This window comes from Equus asinus, chromosome 25, assembly GCF_041296235.1.
Source record: "Equus asinus isolate D_3611 breed Donkey chromosome 25, EquAss-T2T_v2, whole genome shotgun sequence".
Classification (NCBI taxonomy): Eukaryota; Metazoa; Chordata; class Mammalia; order Perissodactyla; family Equidae; genus Equus; species Equus asinus.
Genome location: NC_091814.1, coordinates 49,751,244 through 49,763,512, shown reverse-complemented (window position 1 = coordinate 49,763,512; position 12,269 = coordinate 49,751,244). Strand labels below are relative to the sequence as shown.

General features: G+C 40.8%; 1 protein-coding gene across 13 annotated transcripts in view; it reads left to right on the top strand.

Annotated features, from left to right (window-relative positions):
• Positions 1-12,269, top strand: part of DNM3 (dynamin 3) — a 510,735-nt gene that overhangs the window by 114,395 nt on the left and 384,071 nt on the right. The gene's annotated exons all lie outside the window — the stretch shown is intronic.

Genomic DNA, 12,269 nt, shown 5'->3' with positions numbered 1-12,269 from the left:
TCCATTTAGATAGTTCACACATTAATTGATCTGTTCTATTAATTGAATTTTATTCATACTAGAAACAATTTTTAGTTTTTCTATTTTTTCTTTTTTTTTTTTAAATTTTCAAGAAATGGTTGGATTGACTATTGTCTGAGTCATAGAATAATTTTTGCAATTTAAGAAGCAAAGGCTTCTTGTTAGAGGTGGATACTTTGCATTTTAGTTTTATACAGTCAATTGTGAATATCATGCCCAATAATTTTCATATATTCAAGATAAAATTTTTATTTTTATTTGTTCAGACATTTGTTTCAAAAGTATATACTCTTGTTACCAAGCTATACTGTACTGACTAGTTAGATGGTGCTTGGGCCATAGGTGATAATATATTTTGTTATGGCTTCCAACAACACTGAAGTGATTGCTCTAATCAGACAGAGTTTAGAGGCGATGTACCTCCCAGTTATAAGGATCTGTAATTTTGTTAAAGTTTAATGCATTTAGCAGAGCAGCCATTCATGGGAAATCTCTCATGCTTTTAGCTGAACATTCTGTGTGTGTGTCTATGTGTGTGTATGTGCAAGCTTGGGTCAGGGAGGAGCAAATCTTTTCTGAGTAATATTGGGAAGAATGCTGTAGATAAAGATTCAAAAATTAAATTGTTTTTTAGAAATTGACAAGCTGATTCTAAAATTCATAGGAAATGCAAAGGACCCAGAATAACCAAAGCAACTTTAAAAATCACAGCAAAGTTGGAGAATGAGCACTACCTAATTTCAAGACTTATTAGAAATCTACAATAGTCAGGATAGTGTGGCATTGACTTAAAGATAGACAAATAGGACAATGCAACAGAACAGAGTTCAAAAATGCACCTACGGTTATATAGACAACTGATTTTTCATAAAGGTGCAAAGGCAATTCAGTAGAGAAAGCGTAGTATTTTCGGCAAATGGTATTGGAAAAATTGAATATTAATATGTAAAAAATGAACTTCTATTCATACTTTTCCCCATATATGTAAGTTAAGTTGGCTCTCTTTCCAGCTGATAATTACTTTCAGGAATTTGTTGTGAAGACATTTGAAGAGTTTGCCAAATACACTAAGATCTTGTTAAAATATTTAGATGGAATAGTGTTGCTGACAACTTGTGCGTAAAAGCACATACTCATAGAGAAGGTTTTTTCGGTCAAGCAGTTAATATATTATAATGTATCCAGAAATGTATATTGCAGCTCTGATATTTTCTTTGAGAATATTTTTTTAGTTACATATTTATATACTTAGAGTTCTGCTATGATTACCACTTAAATCTCATTTATAAACTTAATTCCTTGTGTATAAGATTCTATGGGGAAATAATATTTTCATTTTTATAAATCTTAGGCTTTCTGTTGCATTTTTTTGTATTGAAATCTAATTACTTGAATTTTCCTGATGAAGTCTAGTCATTTCACTTTTAATTACTCTACAGATTTTTACTTGGCAAATCATCTTATCTTTTATCTTACTAAAACAAGAAATGACATTGAGTCATTTGTCGTTTCTGAATTTGTACATTCAATTATTCTTAAATAATATTGTAATAACTCATTCAGAAACTTTTTTAATATTTTTAATTTCTAAACTTAGCTGATTATCAGGAAGAAGCAAAAAGATCGTTGGGTAGCCAAAATCAATATTACAAAGTCTGTGTCTAAAGTTCATGCGTGGCAGGGTCATGGCCTTACTCTGGGCCTCTGCAGTTATTTTAGACTCAGAATATCCATACTGGGTTGTTGATTGGACTTCTTAGTGTAGAGTAAAATACAAAGCTACAAGTTAGAATGGGAATATGGCTTAAAAATAGCTGCACTGCTAACAGCAAGAGTGATAACTGAAAACTTGATGGCAAGGGAAGAGACAAAAAAGAAAGCATAAAAAAAGATAAAATAATTTTTAAGTAAACAAAGTAATCTATAGCAAAACTCATTGAAATAACAAGAAATATTTAACTTATATGTAGAACACTGTTTAAGGATACAGGAAACTGTATAACACATACTCAATTTCTATAAATTCCAGTAGGCATTTCTCAGTCCTTACCTTGCCCTTTCAACAGCTTTTAACGCTATTGATTACGCTCTCCTTCTGGAAACATACTCTATTGTTTTGGCTCCTGTGAGGCCAAATACCCGTGGTTTTCCTGCTGTCTCTTTGGCCACTCTTCCTGTCTCTTTTACTGGTACCTTATCTTCTACCTGGTCTTTAAAATTTGTGCCTACTTTACAAGGCTCCTTTCTGTGTCATTTCATGTTCTCCCTTAGACGATCGCTTCTACATCATGCCTTCAGTTACAACTTATGTACCTATAACTCTCACATTTATAGTTCCTGGGCCAAACTCCAGACCCACATTTCCAGCTGACCGCTTAAAACTCTACTAGGGTATTTCAAAGATATCAAACTCAATATGTCAAAAGCCATGTTTATGATTGTTTTCTTCTCCATACCCAGAAACCGCAAGTGTCCTCCAGTGTTTATGTGTTGATTCATTCACTCACTTACTCTTTATTTATTCATTAATTCAACCCATATGTCTTGAGTGCCTAATAGATGCAATTCACTTTTAGGCACTGAGCCTACAGCAGATTCTCTTCTCATGGACCTTGCATTCCCATGGGTGAAGACAGGCAATAAAAAACGAACAGGAAAAACCTCAGATGGTGATTATGTGCACTGAAGAAAATAAATTGGATAATGTGAATGAGTGCGACTAAGAGCTGCTTCTTTACTTTGCTTGGTCAAGGAAGCCTCTCTAAAGAGTTGGTATTTTGGATGAGAAGTAAATGACAGGAAGGATCCACACATGCCGAGGTCTGGGTGAAGGGCATTCCAGAGGAGGAGCAGCATGTAGAGGCCCTGAGGTGGGGATGGACTTGCTGTGCCAAAAGAGCAGAAAGCAGGCTGTTGTGATTTGAGCTAAAGTGATCTGAGCACAGAGGGTGGTGATAGTGTTAGAGGTAGACGTAGACAGAGGTCAGACTGTCTAGGACTTTGCAGGCCAGGCGAGGAATTTGGATTTTTCTGAATGCACTGGAAAACCAATAAAAGGTTTTAAAAAGGGGAGAGCCAATATGTGACTCATGTTTTAGAAAGATCTTTCAGCTGCCAGGTAGAGAATGGATTCAATGGAGCAACAGTGGAATCGGGAATGGATGTTAGGATGCTTTTTTGGTAATCCAGGTAATAGGTGGTACCAGCTTAGAAGTGGGACGGCTGCGGTGGAGGCAGTGAGAAGATGTTTGGGAGAGAGCTGAGGCAAAGAAGGAATGCAAAGGCAGCTGTGGTTTTTGGTTTGAGCACCAGATTCAATGGTAGTATCAATAATTGAGATGTGGCAGACTGGGAGGAGGAGTAGATATGGATAACGGGAGGGGAGGGCAATGGGGAATTAGAAGTTTGGTTGTGGGCATGCTAATTTTCAGTTATCTATTAGACATCCATGTGAAAATGCCAATGAAGCATTAGAATTAGATATAAAGAAGCCTGAAGTTCCGGGGACTGCTTGAAACATGAATATGGGGATATACATACATAGATATATATATATTTATATATAAACTATATATATTTAAGGCCAATAGATTGGATGAGATTACCCAGAGAGAGGATAGAGATGACAAAGAAGAGAAGAAGGTCTGCAAGGAAGTCTAGCAGTACCCCAGTATTGAAAAGTGAAGAAGAGACAAGAAAGGAACAGTGAGCAAAAGCACATGGACAAGGAGCGATCAGTAAGAAGAAGAAAAATCAGGGAGGTTGAAATAATGGGAATCAGTCAAAGAGAATGTTTCAAGGAAGAGGAGAAGAATCATGTCAGATGCTGCTGAGACTTAGAATAATTATCCACTTTGCAATTTTTGGCCAACTGCGTGACATACTTCTTATTTGGTTTCAGTATTTGGAATATAGTTTATCTCTTGATTGTGTTTTACATGGAAACTGTGAGTGTGAAATAGAGTTGATTTTTGTTATACTTCAAATTCTTCTGGAAAAAATATGGAACTAAATCAAGCTAAGTAGGAATTACAGCTGTTGATTCTCTGATTGTTGTTTGGGGTACTTGTGATAGAATATTCCATACAAATTTCCCATCGCGGGGGAGGGTGGTGGGTTTCTGTCAAATGCTGGCCTTGGTCTCATGTGCCAGCACTACTCTAGTTATCTGGGACCACTTAATCCTTGCATATAGGCTCAGCCTCACCCAGGCTTTAGAACCAGCCCAGCTCTTAGGCAGGAAAACTGTAAAGGCCATCGTTGAGCAGTAAGCATCAAGGCAGTATTGATATTAATCTCTCTTGACTCTGAAGTCTACATATGTGGCTTTGGCTTCGTATCACATGAAAACGGCAAAGGCTCTACCTTCCATTCTACCACTGAGTTCACGTCTGGCTGGTACCTGGTACTGTCTGGCTCACTTGGGTCTGGAGTTCTGTATGGATCTACTCTGCCTAAACCCTCGTCTCTGCATCTGGTCTCTGATACCTGCCTGGCTCTCCCCTTTCATCTGCTATGAACTCTTGGGCCCCCTTCTTTCCACCCCACCCCATTGTTCTTAACCCTCCTGCTGAGACCTCTACCTTTCACCCACTGCTGGACTCCCTTAAGTTCATTGTTTGCTTCTTTAGACTTTCCCTGTTTACCTGAGCAATGCCGTTGAGTTCTGCTTCACATCTAGGTCTGCATAATTCAGGTCTAACTCACCCTGTTGCTTAACCAACTACAGTTCTAGGATCTTGCCTTCAGTTTGGAATCACTTGAAGGCTTGATGGAAGCTTTTTTTTTTTTTCCCAAAACTGGCTTTGCTCAATGGTATGCAAAGTGGACTGCTTTAAAGAAGAAGGAAGAAATATACAAGATGTTCTTTACTCTAAATATGACAGGCATTAGGGAAACACAAAGGCCTCTGCCTTTGAGGAAATACGTTTTTAAATGTAGTCATACATAGATGCTGTCTACAGCCAGTGAATTCAGCTCATTGCATTGAAAACTGTTGCCTGTTTATGTGACCCATGTACCCTATTTTCATTGAGGCCTTGTGCTCAGAAAACATTGCTGTTAACATTTCAGAAATAAGACTCCAGCTAAAGTATTGAGGGCCCCACTTAGAATAAAGATTGACAAGAGATTATATGCGTGTGCTCCATAATTATTCCTTTCTACTTAACCTTGATTAATCGAAACATATGCGTGTTTTTCCCCATGGAAGGGGCATATTGGAAATATTTAAATTCTTATGGTCATGCTGTGCTTTTCACAGATGATTGGAACGCTGCCCAGGCATAAACCATCTCATCCTTCCCCCACACAATTTGTCGGTTGTTTACTCTAGCATAATTTTTTTTCATGACCAGTAGAAATGACAGCCCTGAAATGTTTTACAAGGAAATAAAAATAAAGTAGAATGATAGCTCTGATTTTTTAATACCCTCTTTTCCCCCCCAAATTATTCAATATGAAAAAATGCGTCTGAACCTTTGCTTTAAATGTAGGCTATCTTTAACATTGAGGAAACAGGAAAGATTTTTAAAACTGCGAGTCTCATTTTGTGAAACTGAAAACATGCTATGAATTTCAGCAAGACAGGTTATACTGACACACTGTAGAATTTCTTGGATGCATTATCAGGGTTTCAGTGCTTATATGCACATAGCCTTCATCCGTTATATGAGCTTATGGCTAAGAGGTTTAATCACTGTCTGTTCAGATTGACCCTGGGCTGAAGCCTGAGATTGTTTGAGAAAGAGATCATTTCATGTCCCCAACCACCAAACATTTAGAATGGAAGGAACACTGAGAACATGCCAAGAGAGCTTGTGCCCCTAGATACTGTACCTTTCTGTGAGAAAGAATGTATCTCAGAACCGTAAGATGAGATTTGTTAGACCTTCAGACATATCAGTTTACCATAGTAAAGCCTCAGAAGACACACGTTTACCTGCTCTTAAAAAGTCTTGCTATTGATCAGCTAGTACAACCTGTTCCATAGTGTTTGGCTTAGGCGTTAGAATTTCCTTCATCCCCAAACTCATGTGAACACTCTTTTTCAGAGTAGAGTGTAGTAGGCAATACCTTACTCTTGTGATAGTCCTTTGCAAGACTTTTGTCCATAATGGTATTTTTGGACAGCAGGGAGGCAAAGCTGTGATCTTTTTAACTTGTCATTGCTAATAAAGGTTTATTTAGGAATTGTGTGGTGAGATAAGCTGATTGATGATCCTGTTCAATAGCAACTGTAGTCAATTGTTCAAAACCACACCTGCTACCTCTGCTGTCTACCTGTTTATGGTGTGCTCGCTGCGGGGCAGGGATCCTCTAACAGGACTGGCTATCCTTGTTGCTTGTGAGACTCACCTTATTGGCCGTATAATCCAGTGGCTATGAATTGTAGTTATGGTTGCCATGTTTTGTTGCTGTTTTTAAAGATTGGCACCTGAGCTAACATCTGTTGCCAATCTTCCTTTTTTTTTTTTTTCCCTTCTTCTCCCCAAAGCCCCCCAGCACATAGTTGTATATTCTTGTTGTGAGTGCCTCTGGTTGTGGCATGTGGGATGCTCAGCATGGCTTGATGAGCGGTGCCATGTCTGCGCCCAGGATCCAAACCAGTGAAACCCTGGGCTGCCGAAGTGGAGCACGAACTTAACTACTTGGCCACCGGGCTGGCCCCGCCGTGTTTTTCTAATAAGAAAGGAGGATGTGTGGTCTGACAATTATCAGAGACAAGCGGACACAGATCTATGAGTCTCTGGAGCTGGTAGAGGATGGATTACAGGTAGGCCCCTTCTGACAACTTAGATTAGGTTTTGCCTGAATTTTCCATCCTGTAGGATGAATGATTTCCCAGGAGGCTCTTTGGGACCCGTAAAAAAAAAAGGATTTTGTGGTTCCTGCCTCTTTAGGTTTGGGAACCAATTCTACTGTTGTGGGGGAGGTGTGTTCCCCTCACCAATAAACAATCCTTGGACACCAGGTTGGTGTCCTACAATTCAGCTCAATTCTGAACTATCTACCCTAAGATAGCATCAAATTCCACAAGTTGAGGGCTCAGTCCTACAAGTCTGTCCTTGCTCCACCCCGCCACCCCCCCCCCCCCCCGCCCCCCGCCCCCGACTCCAGACGCCAGTCTCAAGCCCAGGCTGTTACTTGTGCTTCTGACCAACTGGCTATAAATCCGAGGTTCCCATGACCTCCTCCTTGGGTTCAATTAATTTGCTAGAGCAGCTCACAGAATGCAGAGAAAGATTTTACTTACTATATTATTGATTTATTATAGAAGGATACAACTCAGGAACAGTTGGATGGAAGTGATGCGTAGGGCAAAGTAGGTGGGAAGGGGCTTGGAGCTTCCATACCCTCTCCTGGAGTGCCACTCTCCCAGCGCCTCCACGTGTTCACCAACCCAGAAGCTCTCCCAACCCAGTCCTTCTGGGTTTTTATGGAGGCTTCATTACTTAGGCTTACTTAATTGATTAAATCCTTGGCCATTGGTGATGGAACTTAATCTCCTGCCCTCTCCCCTCCCTGGAGGTGGGGGGGGTGGTGGGACTGAAAGTTCCAACCCTCTAATCACAGGAGTGGTTCTCCTGGCAATCAGCCCCCATCCTTAGTTGCTCTCCGGAAGTCACCTCATTAACATAACAAAAGACGCCTTATCGCTTTCATCACTTAGGAAATTCCAAGGTTTTTAGGAGCTCTGTGCCAGAAATGGGGACAAAGATCAAATATGTATTTCTTATTATAAATCACAATATCACACTGCCCTGTTAGTTCTTTGATTTGCTGGGCAGGTTTGAATCCTTTGATGGATGTAGATTAGACCTAAGTTGACATCTCTGCTATGGTTACTCTCATGCCACTCATTTAGGATGACTCTATGGGGGTGTGTGTGTGTGTGTGTGTGTGTTATGGAACCAAGTTCATTTGCCCACCACACAATTATGCCAATCACTGAGATGACGAGTTTGCAAAGAGAAAGGATTTAATCACAGGCAGCCAAGTGAGGAGGCAGGAGACTCAATCTCAGATCTGCCTCCCTGAAAATGGGGACTCAGGGATATTTATGGGGTAGGGAGCAAGGTAGTCTGAAGTGTGGGAACAGATGATTGAAGGTAAGGAGAAGTGAGGGAACTGATGATCTGCGCAAGCATAGTCCAGGTTCATGGATCTTCGTAGGATGCATGCTCACAAAATGGCGGCATTCCCATGATCCAAGGGTGGAGCTTTTAGCTCCCTGATGTCAAAGAGTCATTTATTGGTCATCCTCGCAGGCCCAGTTGATGAGTTGGTGGTCTCAACTGGCCTGAACTGGACAAGGAGTCCACTCTCAATTCCTGAAAAACTTGAGCACCCCGCCTGTTACCGTGGTGACCCAGGTGACAGAGATGTTATCTATAGGGTGGGCTTCAGTAATGCATTATCTGACTACTTTTGTATACCCACAACTAAGTAAGTATAGTTAAAACAAGTTCACCTCTGGTTTCATGTGTGCGTGTGTGTGTGCATGATGTATTTTGTGGTAGAAACAATAGTATTTGTAGGATTTAGCCAGTGAGAATATATACAGAAATGTTTTTTAAAGACATAAAATGGCTTTAGATAAATATGATAAATCTCCACTCTCACCTGATGAATATCATGTCTTCCCACCACCATTAGTTCCACCCATTTGTCTCATCTCAATACTCATTATCCTGTTTCCTTCCTTTTCCTATGGATGAACTGGCATGTTCCTTTCTAACGCCTCCTATCCTCCCTTCCTTAAGACATCACTTCAGCACTCGGCCCTTCTCCCTTCTGCATCAGCACAATTCCCTTAAGCTGGATTAATACCCTCAGCCTATGAATGTGCTGTTCGTTTGCCTGTCTTTATAAAACCTTCCCTTGACTTCACACCCCCTCCACCTGCCCTTTCACTTCTTTCCTCTCCTTTACAACAAAACTCCTTGGAAGAATTGTCTGTAACCGTCTCCACTTCGTGTCGTCTCGTTCTCTCTTAAATCTATGCCAATCAGGCTATCACCCTAGTCCACTGTGACAGCTCCTGAAGGATCTCTTGTCAACTTCCTGAAGGATCCTCAAGTTGCCCAATTCTATGATAGAATCTATTCTTAGTTCTCATCTCACCTGACATGTTGGCAGTATTTGATGGCGTGGAAGGTCTTTTTCCTCCATGAAATGCCCTATTTACTATGCTTTGGGCCACCTCCACCTCTCTCTCTTGGTTTTTCTCCTGTTTTGTCGACCACTTCTGCTCACTCTCCATCTCCTGATCTCTAAACATGGGAAAACCCAGGGCCCAGTGCTCTGACCTCTTCCCTGTCTAACTTTCTCACTTAGTGATCTCATCCACATGCCTGACTTTAATGAATTCCAAATATATATCTCTAGTTTAGACTTATCCCTAGATGAAATGCTCTCATGTATCCAGCCCCAAAGGCATTTTTGTGCTAATTAGAAAAAGCTGCCATTTTCCTCAAGCACTTGACTGCCATCTTCTGGAAAATTTTCAGAATAAATATATGCCTATCAGATGACTAAGAATGTGAATGGTATCTCTTGTGGCTGTGTAATCCTCAACCAATAGCAGCAGTTCTGTTTCTCCACTTGGGTGGCATGTAGTGGGCATCACAAGCTTAACAGGTCCCAAACTGAGCTGATTCCCAACCCCCACCACCCCCACCTCTTCCTTTCAGTCTTTTCTATTTCAGAATTCTTCCCTTAGCTGAGCTCAAACTCCTTGAAGTTCTTCATGACTCCTTTCTTTCTCCCATACCCCACCTTTAATCCATCAGCAAATTCAGTTGGTTTTTCCTTCAAAGTGCGTTAGAATTTAACCACTTCTCACCATTCCCACTGCTGCTACCCTGGTCCAAGCCCCATCATCTCTCACCTTTGTGATTCCAATAGCCAGCTTCCTCTCTTGCTCCTCATTATCTGTTCTCAACCTCAACCCAGCAGCCACAGATATTTGTTTAAAACCTAGGTCACATCATGTTTCCCTTCTACCCAAAACCCTTCCTGAGGTCTACCATTCACTCAGAGTAAAACTCAAAGTCCTAAAAATGGCCCACAGCCGCTACACAGTCCAGGTCTGGACCATAGCCCTGACCTCATTGCTGTCTCTCTCCTCAGTGTGCTTGTGCTCCAAGCTTGTTGGCCTCCTTGCTCTTGGTCCAATATGCCTAGCATGCTCCAGACACTCTGCCAGGATGCCCTTATATGAAGCATGACGTGCTCCCTCCCTTTCTTGAGTTTTCACTCAAATCTCACTTTATCATATCAGAGAAGCCTTCCTCAACCAAAGCATCTAGCAAAGCAACCCACCTTCCCCAGCCTTTACTATCCCCCTCCTGTTCCATTTTCCCCGTAACACTTCATTGTCTGACACACGCGCATTGTGTACTGTTTCATGTCACTAGAATGTAAGCTTCATAAGCCTAGAGACTTATTTCTCTCCCCTCTGCTATATTCCTGATTTCTAAAACAGTGCCTGGCAAGTAGTAGGAGCTCAATAAATGTTAGTTGAATAAATAAATTAAGAAAGGCGTCCCTAAATCTCTGTGGGACCCAACCCTTAAAAAGACACTCAGGTTTGAGATGGTCCTGTACATTCTAATCTCTCAATTCCAAGGTAAAAGCATTTTCAGGAGTCTAAGAATAAATTTAAATCTAATTTGAAAATTGCATCCGTTTTACAACCTTCTGGAAGGGCATTAGTTTCCTACAGAGAAAGCTAGTAGGCGCCATCTAGTGGCAAGAAGAGACGTCCACATTTGTGTTTCTTGAATTATTGATTGGTATCATAATTGAAAACATAGTCCCTCATCCAGAAGCTTATCAATTCTATGAAAGCAATAATTATAATAGCCATAAGTCCTCAAGTGTGCATTTGCCACAGAATACATAGAATTTAAAAAGTACAGTTCCATTTATTCCATTATTTATGACTCATTTTTACTTATTAATTTTTGTTTGTTTTCTGGGTTCTAACATCTTTTGTTCGTCTTTATTTTTCTTATTGTTTTATCCTCTACTTATCTTTAAATTCTTACATTCTCATGGTCCTGGCCTATCCATTGAGTGGGTAAATAAAGTAAAGACTATATCTTCTGAGAATTTATATTCTAATAAAAAGAGCGCCTATGAGGGTAAACATGTGAAAGAACATGCCCAAATGATGCAATGATCTCTTGAGGCCAGACTTCTGAAGGCTATTGAAGCTTTCTTGTTGGATATACTCACACCATTGAGGGATGAAATTTCGAGAGTCTTAGCTTGCCATTTTTTCAGAAGGTAGCACATATTATTATATAGAGAAACTAAGAAAAATATTCATGTCCATGCACGTTGACAGGAAAGACAGAGGTTAAATAAAGGCTCTGACTGTCAGTCAAACTTTCGAAAAGTTAGGTCTTTACAGTTCTTTGGTAAATTAAAGCAGATTCTCGTTCGTCCACTTTAGGAGCCCATGACCTTCCCAGTCCTGAGTAGCTGAGGTGGGGCTGGGTAATCTGTGTCTGCCACCAGGAGGCCTGAGCACTGACCAGACTAGCCAGAGAAGGCCATGAGAGAAGCCCAGGGTGGAGATGGACTCTGCTGCCACTGCTCAGATTAGTCTCAGCCTTTTCATGCGGAAGAAGGCTTTGAGTAGCTCCAGAGGGCAAAAGTTGGACCAAAGGAATATGATAAGAAAGCAGATTACATACCAACATTAAGAAACATTTTTCAATAAGTTGTTTCCAAAGAGATCAAAGCCTCAGCTCCCTGTCAGTGGGTGGTCCAAGCAAAGGCTGGATGATGACCTGCCAGGGATTTGTTGAAGCTGTTAAGATTCTCTGATTCCCTGATAAACCTTGCTTTCTCTCTGTGCACCCTGAACCCCTCGTGACTCTTCAGTACTCAGTTCATACCCCGCCTCCTTTTTTGGGCACTACAGCCTGAAGCCATCTTTCCTCTCTCTACCTTTCCTATCACTTTAAGCACAGATCAACACTTATTTTATGCTGCCTGTGGTAACTTTTTGTCTCTGTGATATGATCTTTTGCTCCCCAAGCTAATGCTAAGCCACTTGGAGACGGGCGACCACATCTTATAGTTGTCTTCCTATTGGCCTTCCCATAGTGGGTGATGGTTAAATGTTTATGGTGGGGAATGGTAGAAAGACTACCAGTAATTGTCTTAGCTGATGTTGGGGCCCAAGATGCTTAGCCTTAGTGTAAGTTCAGTGGAGCAGTTCTTCAGCTAGT